Source organism: Protobothrops mucrosquamatus, unplaced genomic scaffold, assembly GCF_001527695.2.
Source record: "Protobothrops mucrosquamatus isolate PMUCROS unplaced genomic scaffold, P.Mucros_1.0 scaffold835, whole genome shotgun sequence".
NCBI classification, from domain to species: domain Eukaryota; kingdom Metazoa; phylum Chordata; class Lepidosauria; order Squamata; family Viperidae; genus Protobothrops; species Protobothrops mucrosquamatus.
The window spans coordinates 180,702-191,199 of NW_015387091.1; the positions used below are offsets into that span (position 1 = coordinate 180,702).

Genomic DNA, 10,498 nt, shown 5'->3' on the forward strand with positions numbered 1-10,498 from the left:
ACAGCTGAAACAGCACTATAAGGCAGCAAGGACTTTCATGCACAGAGCAACCAGAACCTAAAAAGCAACAGTGAAACTTTGATGCTGTTTGGCATTGTGTGAACAAAGAATATGGTGAAGTTCACACGTCATTAGAGGCTATTGTTTACTGAATAAATCACACATTAATAGAATTTTACAATAACCTGGATGAATGACTAGATTCATCCAACAAATTAAGCCAAATTCAAACGAGCACATGATGATTTAGCTTGATTTAGTTCAGTCAGTATCTTTGCTTGCATACTGTATGTGTATTTGACAATCAGTTATACGGGTTCAACTGTATTTGAGCCTAAAACACAGAATGTTAGCTTGATCATGGAGACTGAATCTATCCTGATATTCTGCACCTTGTCAGTTCATTGGAGTATTTTACCTCCCAACTTTCAAAGTAGATGCAGCTTCTTTGAAATAAATGCCCATTTCACTCTGATGCCTTAATGTTCTAGTGGAACCACTGCATGTTAACAGAGAAAAACCTAAATAAGCAACTTAAGCTTCATTTTGCTTAGCCATCAAGCGCAAGAACAATCATTCACAGAAAGTAGGATACGTTCTAGAAAAATGCAAGGTATCTAAGGCAAAAAATTATATTCATTTCCTTTTCCCTTTGTTCTCAGAATTTACCACATATCTGCTAGTATACACCACCCATCTCACTGGAGCTGCTACTGGGATCAGAGGTCAGATTTAAATCCCAAAATGCACTGCAAAGAGCCTATACTTGATTACAATCCTACTTACACCACCATGTATCCAAGACAACTGAAGCATTATGTTCTCCTCAGGGATAAAAACCTCTCTGTTATAGGTTTAGGCAAGCTGGCATATCACTTGGCCAGACAAAACATGCATACTGGAATATTGCTCAGCATCAGAAAACCAAAAGATCCAAGTTATTGTTGATTCTCTGTTGTCTGATGGCAAGACCTTCTGATAGTTAAATCAGTCTTAAGATTTTAAGCACATCCAGGATGGGCACTCAGCTTTGCCCTTTGCATTATTAATGAGACATGTCAACAGTCAGCCTTTTCCCCATAAGCATCAGGTGGCTGGTCCATTTTTTAAATGGCTCATATATGCTTATATGTACCTATCCTTTGTTGTAAACCTCATTTAGCAATTAAAAGGACTATTGAAAAACCAGTTATGAAAAATAGTCTTGGAAGTATAATGCCGTTAGCAAAGAACCTAGCTAACTGGGACTTTCCACAATTGCTTCTCCTGGGTTCAAATGACCCATGCCTTGATATGCTCGACACTGAAAAAAAAGGAGAAGTTTGCCTTAAGAAGGGGGGAAAAACATGCAGGTAGTCCTCGATTTACAACAGTTCATTTAGTGAGCGTTTGAAGTTACAACGACACAAAAATTGACTTATGACCATTTTTCACATTTACAATCATTGCAGCATCCGTGATCAAAATTCAGAGGCTTGGCAATTGACTCATACTTATGATGGCTGCAGTGTCCTGGGGTCATGTGATCAGCTTTTGAGACCTTTTACAAGCCAAGTCAATGGGGCAGGTAGATTCACTTAATAACCCTGTTACTAAATGAACAATTGAAGTGATTCACTTAACAAACGTGGCAAAAAGGGGCAAAATTCACTTAACAAATGTCTCACTTAGCAAGAGAAATTTTGGGCTCAATTGTGGTCATACGTCGAGGTCTACCTGTGTACATCTGTATGGGACAGAGCAAGGAGGTTTTTCAATGTGGACGTATGTTTTTCACTTTGAAAGCTTCTCCCCCATTTGCACCTACCGACAATACAATCATGCCCTAGTAATATCTTTTTTTTTTGCAGGGTCTTGATGTTGTTGCTTTTCTTTTATACCCAGAACATGAGTAAGATACGCTTAAGTTCTTCTTAACTGCATCAGTGTTAAAATAATGTTTTCCTTCTTCTTTCCACACTATCTAAAGATAATTGCAAGTTATATGAAACTTACATTTATGCATTATTTTGGAGGAAAGTGAGGTGGGCAGAGCTGAAAGGAGCAATCAGTTTTTCTTTCCTGCCAATTCAAGTATGGTCAGATAACACGCAACAGTGTAGAGAGGAAAAAGCTGCATCAGAATTAAATGCTTCAGTGTCAAAATTAACAGCCTAGCTGGACTACTTTTTAGCCTAAGAATAAGTTCAACAAAGTTTTCAACAAGCCATGGGTATGCACAATATGTGACTGTTTTTCATTAAGTGATTTTTAGGGGGGAAACAAGCAAGAAAAAAAAGAATATTTCCAGTTGATTTTAGAGGCTCAAGTGAATCAACACCTAAACATTTCTAGTTCCTGAAACACTAACATAAATCATAGGCCAAACTAATTACATTACCAATTAAAATGTTACATTAAATATCCTTCAATAGCATAAGTCTGTTTTTTGTATATATGCGACTGAACATTTCCATTCATCCCACCAGATGTAACTTTTCAGAATATCAGGCTCAGATTCTAGCAAAACTTGGAAGAAAATAGTATGTTCTATTTTTGGACAACTATTGAGCCTGACTATAAATGTGGCCTTCTGCCAACGCATATAGCATCATTTGTTTGATAAAATGTATAACCATAGACAGGCAGTAAATTGTGATGATTTTGCTTTGCTGTATATACACACATCTACTGGAATGGATAGGGCAAATGCATGAGCACGAAGAACCAAAATATACATACAACTTGATTTGCAAGGCCATAGCTCTACTTGGAAAACTCTGTGAAGTCTGAAAAGGCTCCAAGAATGCCTATAACCCTCCCATTTCAGTAGTGGCTGAGCACAGAATAGGGATAGTGTTTTTGGACTGGCGTGTATAACTGCAATTTTACGATTATGCTGTAAATACTCCCACAAAATGGCTCTTTTGTCACAATGCACCCATTTCCCAGAAGACAGTACAAAGGCAGCTGACCAGAGACGTTGGGAGTCCGTAGCATGCTAATATGATAAATACATAAATTAACATGATTGTTGCTTTGGATAATGTTTTTCTGAGATGCAGATGTACAAGATTTATAAAATAGATACAAGATGTCCAAAATTCCCAGATGTACAAGAGAAGCTATGTCTCAAAATGCCCACAAGTCAGAGGACTGAATCCAATAGTCCCTTCCTGTTCTTTGATTTTGTGGTGCTAATTATTCTGGTATCTAAGATTTTATAGACATAGTAGCCCCACAGCGAGATAGGCGGCTAATACATTTAATAAATAAATAAATTTCCCCATAGCAAAAATCAGTAAGGTGTATAGGTCAGCATGCCAGACAAATTGGAAAATCATCCCTCATCCTCAGTGATGATCACTACAGCCTATGTGGCTTTAGTTCTGCACATAAAGAGGAAAACACTCTCCCCCCTCCTCATAATCCAGGAAAATATCTGTTGACTTCTACTTCCATGGGAGCTCCCTGTGTAATATCAAACCTAATAAACAGTGAACTCTGTGAAGTGCAAGCAGTCTATACTACAATAGTCCTAAAATGCAGAGGGAAGCAAGAATAGTGAGCAAGAGCAACTTGTCCCCATTTTTCAACCTCTTATCTAACTAGGTAAGAACCGTTCCAAAAGCCTTACCCCCTTTTAATTTCCTATAGAGCAAATCACTGCAACTGTTTGAGGCCCTACAAACCCTACTTGCAAGGCCAAATAGCTCTGAGAGCGGACTATACCATATTTTGTTTCAGATTAAAAAGGGAACAATTACAAAGGGTAATTAATTTAACTTTATGTGGCAGGCATGGACGTTGATTCAAGATCTCATATTACAACATAACATGGAATAACTTACGATTGGTTTACAACTACCTACTGTATTATAGCCAACCAGATGTTTGATTCCCTCAGTTTCAAAGTGGAATGAAAACATAATTTCAACCTATATTTCACAATGAGCAAGCAGAATAGATACTAGGCTATTAAAAATTATATTGGCCCTCTGAAACTTAAATCCTTTTATGCCCAACTATGTACAGTTCTGATATTATGTAACTTCGTTCAGATTTTCTGCCTGAGGAAGGAAAACAATGTCATTTTGCCTAATAAAATCTCTCTCTCTTTTAGGGAAAGATCACGTTGACTGTGAAAATGCAAAAGATCCTGTCAAGATACTAGGAACAGTAATGTAAGTAGTTCAGAATTACAGGCTCAAATGCATCAAACATATCAAGACAATATGAGTAAACTGCCTGCCAGTTTACTTTGTGTCTAGATGGAGTTGAAATATTGGACAATGTAATGTATAAAGGTAAGAAAAACTCCAATACAAGGTCATGACTGCTCTCCTGGCATTTCCTCTGCTCCAAATTCTAGTACTTATTAAGAACACATTGCCTGTGTGCTGCACAATTGTCCATTTCCCTATTACAACAGGGATTTTTGTTCCCTTTGAAGAATATAGATTTTTACGATTCAAAACAGTTTGGATGTGCAGCCTTATGCATACTTAATTGCTTTTTTGAATTCAATGGAACACACTTGAATGGATACATACAGCACTGCAAAAAGCTTTTGGGATGTTATCTACATTCTACACAATTACTGTCAATTTGTCCATGTGATTTTAAAACTTTTTATCTTCAAGGAACTTTTTCCATATTAGCACTGGTGAAGCACTAAGATTCAAACAGGGCATGTAAACTATGATTGGAGAATATGGGGCTAAGTGTGTGCTGGCTCTACCTTTACTTCTTGTGTGCCCATCTAAACCTATCCATCTCCAACCTCATTAAAAAACAAGATTTGGAAAGGATAATGGTTTCATTAGTCTTCATTTGAGTGTAGTAAAAGACCTGAATAAAATCTAGTCCATATCACCCAGACGGTTTGAATTTTCTAGTGAAAAAATCAGCATGTACATATGTTTTGGCCTATGTTAACTTTGCATAGCAATATACACACTATTCTCAAGAACATAAGCAGAAAATTATGATTTTCTATATGTTGCTGAATCACAACTCCATCAGTTCACTCAACAAGGCTGTAAGTGAAGAGATATTGAGAATTGTAGTTTATCAACATCAGAAAGGACAGTTCCAAATCACAAAGAGGAGAGGGGGGAATGAATGACAAAACATGCAGTCTTGACGCAAATTACATTAAAAAACAGGATACAGATGTATAAGGTGGATTATTTCCCATATAGTCATTGCAAACGTGCCATCATTTTGATATAAACTGAGTTTGCAACAAATGCCAACCCTTCCTTTAAAGATTGCCATTAATACTCATTATTATTACAAACAAGGTAGTCGGATAGTACAATACTTGTTGGCAGAGATCATAACAAACTTTATAGAGGAAACCCTCATTCATAAGTGACATAATACAAGTCAGCTGAAAAGAACATCATCTAATAATCTGTAATGAAAGAAAGAACTTATGAATTATACAAAGTTTTTTTTCCTTCTGATGGGCTGTAGCGGAAATTGAGAAGGGTAACCAAATTCTTGCAAAAGTGAGCTTTAGTACTTAAATTTAGTAAATGTATTCAAAAATTTTATTTATTCCAATGTTCAAGATGGTTTTCAATAATAGAGAACATCCTAACAAAATGCAGTTAAAATCAAAGCCAAAATTAAATCCTATCATTATGAATAGTTGCTAAACGGTTAGTGAAAGTTTTTCCCATCTTCCTAAACTGTGGCACTAAGTACACTGTTTTAGAAGTACATTCCATATTTCAATATGGGAAGACATATTCCCACTTTCTCACTACCCAGGTTAGATATTTAAGCTGTAAAGAAATTTAATGCTGTGTATCTAGTTCAGCCTTCTCCCATTGGTGCCCTTTTACACCTGTGCAAATATGCTATAATTCTCAAGTATAACTGCTTTTTGAGATTATTAAATTTCAATACATCAGAGATTAAAATTAATGGTTTAATACAGTAACTAATTACTGTGAGGGGGCACATTAAAAATATGTCACTGAACTATTCTCAACTGTGTTTTCTGATTCAAACTAACTGATCTCTACAAAAATGCTGCAATTTTTTCATCACAAATACAATAAAAATAAACACAACTGTAAGTAAATGGTAAACTGCTTAGAACCGTATTTGGGTTGAACAACACATAAATTGTGCTGATACGTTAAAAGAACAATGTATTTTAATATAACATGTATTTTAAAAGAGCAGATACACATACATGCCTTTCACCTGCAAAATAAAATATTTGTGGAAGAGGGAAGAATACTAGCATCTTCTAGACAACAATGCAACAACCTCCAATTTGCAGAAATGGCTTCAGATGGCTTACAGTAGATTGTTTTCCCCTTTCATGTTCAGGACTATTAGAAAAGAACAATAGTAGACCATTGTTTCACTAAGTTCTCTATTTCATACACAGAGAGATGGGGGTTAAAGTGTGTTTAAAACTGAGGACGTATTTTCTAAACATTTCAAATATGTTTGCAATTGTGCAGTTAACAATTTTCAAAGGGAGATTACTATTCTTTCTACCCGTTTGCACAATCAAAACGAAACGGGTGCAAGTTTGTTTTGTGCACTTCAATTCAGTTTTATAAATAAAGAGTTTGCATTACTGTATTTTTTTAGTAGCCGGAAGCGAAGAAAAACGGCACAGAGGGAGGAGGGGTTGATGCAATATTGCAGAGATCGCATGGAGGGGGTTCCTGTTCTTAAGCTCCCCTGGAGGAGGAGGAGGAGGAGGAGCTCTACTCTGTGTGCCTGGCTTTGTGTTGAGCTGCTTACACAGAGCCACACGCTCCCACAGTCGCCCGTGTGACCCCATGGCCGCCTCTCCCTGCGCAAGGCTTTGCCGGCCACGTGGCTGTCACAGCCTCAACCAAAATGGGGGAAGCCAAACTGGCGGAACTAAACAAATCGCAACCGATGACAAGGGAGGGGGGGAGGGGGAAACCCTACTTTAAACTGGAAGAAACGCAACTTCCAAGAGCTAATAAGTTTTCTGCAATCTGGTCGAGAGATTTTTTGCCGTACAACTTCACACGGAAGAAAACTGACAAGCTTTTCCTTCCTCCCGGGTTGTTTTAAGGATATACCATTTCCGCAGTTGCTCAAGCGTTTCCCTTCCCCCTCTTTATTATGACCGTCCGTAGAGGAAAGGAACAGCCACATGGCAGCGGTCTCCCACGAGAGCAACGCCAAGTCCAGGGGGAGAAGAAAGGTGGTATTTGCGACAGCCGAGCAGCCCGAAGGAGTCCCCAGAGTCTTAAAGCCAATCCCTGATCGCGGAAAAGCCTCCCCCACGGAAACTCACCCCCCCCCACACGCCTGCCTGCCTACTCTCGAAGCCGTAAAAGTCTCCCCTCGAATAGACGCCGCAACGCCTCCGGAGTACAACTCGCAGCAGGTCCTTATCAATGCACAGACATTACCAGCTATATTTCTAGGATATTGTTCTTCGATCAACAGGCACAATCGTCTCCAGTAGTTCCCTTACATTCACAAAACAAGCCTTTCTAGCCTGTTCACACGCCTTTCTCGTTTAAATTCACTTCTCCCCCGCGTCCCATTTGAGCCGTCGGGCAGACCGATTGCTCCCCATGCAAATGCTAACTGCCAGTCAACCGAAAGTCCTTCTTCCCCAACCTTTGGCCTCTGCAAAACTGGCTGGAAGAAGCCCTACTTCGAAGCTGGTGGAAAGCGACCCCTCTTTCTTTTAAGTCGCTTCCTTTGAAATACTTAACCTTCTTCTCCTCCTCCTCCTCCTCCCCCCCCCCCCCCCCCCAGCAAGAAGGCACAAAGCTCTGCCTTGGCCATGCAAATATTTTTCCTCCCAGATGAACAAATAAGAGCCTCTGGAGGTACAAACTCCAATTTACGCAGATCTTCGACTCTTCTAACATACGCTCGACCCGATCACCTTCCCCCCCCCCCCCATTTGCAGCTTTTGCTCGATTCCACCCATTGCCCGAATTAAACATTTAGCCGGAGCGCGCGGAGACACGCAAGGACGCCAGCGGCGCAATTTAAGCCTCGGCGTTACCCAGCTCACATTGTGCAACCGAGGGAAGAAAAAGCTCAGGCGGCGTCTTCCTCGCACACATCTTAGCCCCACATCTGGAAATATTTATTTTTAAAAAAAAGGAGGGAAAAGGAAAAAAGAGAGAAAGACCAGCTAGAACTTAGCATTTAAAGATTTGGAAGTTACAAATAAATGGAAAGAACAGACAATCCCAAATTAGGAGGGAAATGAAAAGAAATATTTGATTCCCGCCCACTTTCCCCAGAAATAGTTAATAAAGGAAACATTCCAACTCACTGTACTCATGAAGCAGGCGCATGGGGTGGGGGGGTGGGGGAGAGAGGATGGGGGCACAATATGGCAGCAGTAGCAGCAATATGGGAAATGTGTCACAGAACAGCAGCGTCGCCGCCTCTGGCTTTCCCTGCCCTGCGAAGCAGCAATAGCAGCGGCGGAGCCACCTCCTCCCTCTGTCTCCCCATAGCAACAAGGCGTCCGAGCCATTAACTCCTCCTCCTTCTCCTCTTCCCGCATGCTAACCTTCCTTGCTCACCGCCAACTTTCGCCTCCCTTTATTGTAAATGGGCCGATTCTTTTCCTCGCTTCTCCTGGGACAGAAGAGCCGAATCCATTCGAAAGGAAGAGGGTGGGCTGGTATTTTTTTGTCGGGGTGGGGGGGCGTTTAGTTAATGTTAATGTCTGTAAGTATGCACACACAACCGGCATCCCGTGGTCCTCTGAAGAAAAAGAAAAAGGCATGGGATTCCTCTAGTTCCTCCACAGCTTGACCTTGAATCAGTTCATTCAGGGAACATCCTTAAAGTTTTGTCTATTACAAAAGTGGAATTAATCTATTATTGGAATTGACCATATTATCGAGAGAAGGAAGTAGAAGAGTTCAGTTATAAAAGCAAAAACATGGCCAGGGGCTGACTGTGGAACAGATCACAAATTGATCACATGCAAGTTCCAAGAAAGCCAACCAATTTCCATGGCATGATCTTCACTATATATTCATCATTTGCAAGGAGAACATCAGGAAATCCTGAACTTGATTGATTGGGAACAAGAGAAACTATGAATAAGCTTAAAGAAGATGTTAAGGAAGGATAAATGTGAAAGAGAAACGATGAAAGACGAAAAAACGGAAGAAAGCAAACTAGATGTCAGAACAAACAACAGAATTTTTGAAGAAAAGATGAGGTAGATAATTTGCTTAATGACTGATCGCTTAACAACCATTTGAAGTTACAACAGACATCCCTCCCCAAGCTATTTACCACATCCAGAGATCTGACAGTTGTATGTGCCCCACGGTCACATGACCGCATATCAGGTGCTTGGCAACTAGCTCATATTTACTGCCAGTTGCAGTTTTCTCAATCAGGTTATTGGGATTTATAATGTTTTTTGCCTGTTTCCAGCAAAAAATACCCACAGGAATACATGGATTTGCTTAATGACTGGTGTATTCACTTAATGACTGCTGGGTTCACTTAATGACTGCCAAATTTGCTTAACAGTTGCTGCAAAAAAATTTAAAATCAACTTTGGTCACATGGGTACCTTGAGTTACGATTTACAGCCTTCATTACTTACTATGGAAATTCAGACTCCATTCCGGTCTTAAGTTGAGGACTATCTGTAACAATTGATTCAAGGAAGATCAAACAAGGACTAAAGGAATGTAGTGAAATTATGTATACTAGAGATATTAACATCCAAGATACCCTAGAAAATGTGTCTTGCTTATCTGAATGTCTAATGCTAGAGAATGAAATTAGATCAGTACTTCACTCATTACTCAACTGGAAGGCTATAGGAATTGATTAAATATATAAAAATATGTCAAGCAACTGAACAACAAACTATAAAGGTTCTAACAACCTATGTCATCATACACAGCTATTTGCTCTATGTTATCCTGTACTTTCAGCTTTCCAAGAGCATTGCATTTGTTCAGGTCAATATATGATACTGTTTGTTTACATTCTTAGGTTCCATGCATGATACAAGATTTCAGAAATATCCTTCTACATTTAAACACGGGGGCAATAAAATAAAAGTACAAGAAATGACACAACCAGTATATTCACAGCATTTGAGATTACTGTTCTATTATATACAGAAGATAAGGTACAGTATCAGTTTTCCAGTCAGATTGTGTTTAAACTTAATTTTAGTCTTTATGAGGTATCATATAGATCCAGTACTACAAGTATATTAAATCCATCAATGATGGGGTGGGGGAGAAGACATTTCAGCATGGGAACCTATCATTGCTTTAGATGAAATAAAAGCTTGATATGAACTATGTGATTAGAATTGGTCACCTAGTTTTAAAAATGTGAGTAGTGCTGTGGGATGCTTGCACATTATGTTTCTGTTGACATGGCTGCTTCCAAGTTACCAAGACCATGATTATACTAATAATGTTCTTCCAAAGTCATATTTATGTAAAAGAATTATATAAATTTATATAAACTAAATAAATAATATTCCCTC

At 39.0% G+C, this 10,498-nt stretch overlaps 1 protein-coding gene across 1 annotated transcript in view; it reads right to left on the reverse strand.

Moving 5' to 3' along the window:
* Positions 1 to 8,316, reverse strand: part of FOXN2 (forkhead box N2) — a 52,445-nt gene extending 44,129 nt beyond the window's left edge. The window contains exon 1 of the mRNA XM_015818977.1: positions 8,291 to 8,316. The gene's annotated coding sequence lies outside the window, so the exon portion shown is untranslated. The remainder of the gene's footprint in view (positions 1 to 8,290) is intronic.
* Between the last annotated feature and the right edge of the window lie 2,182 nt (positions 8,317 to 10,498).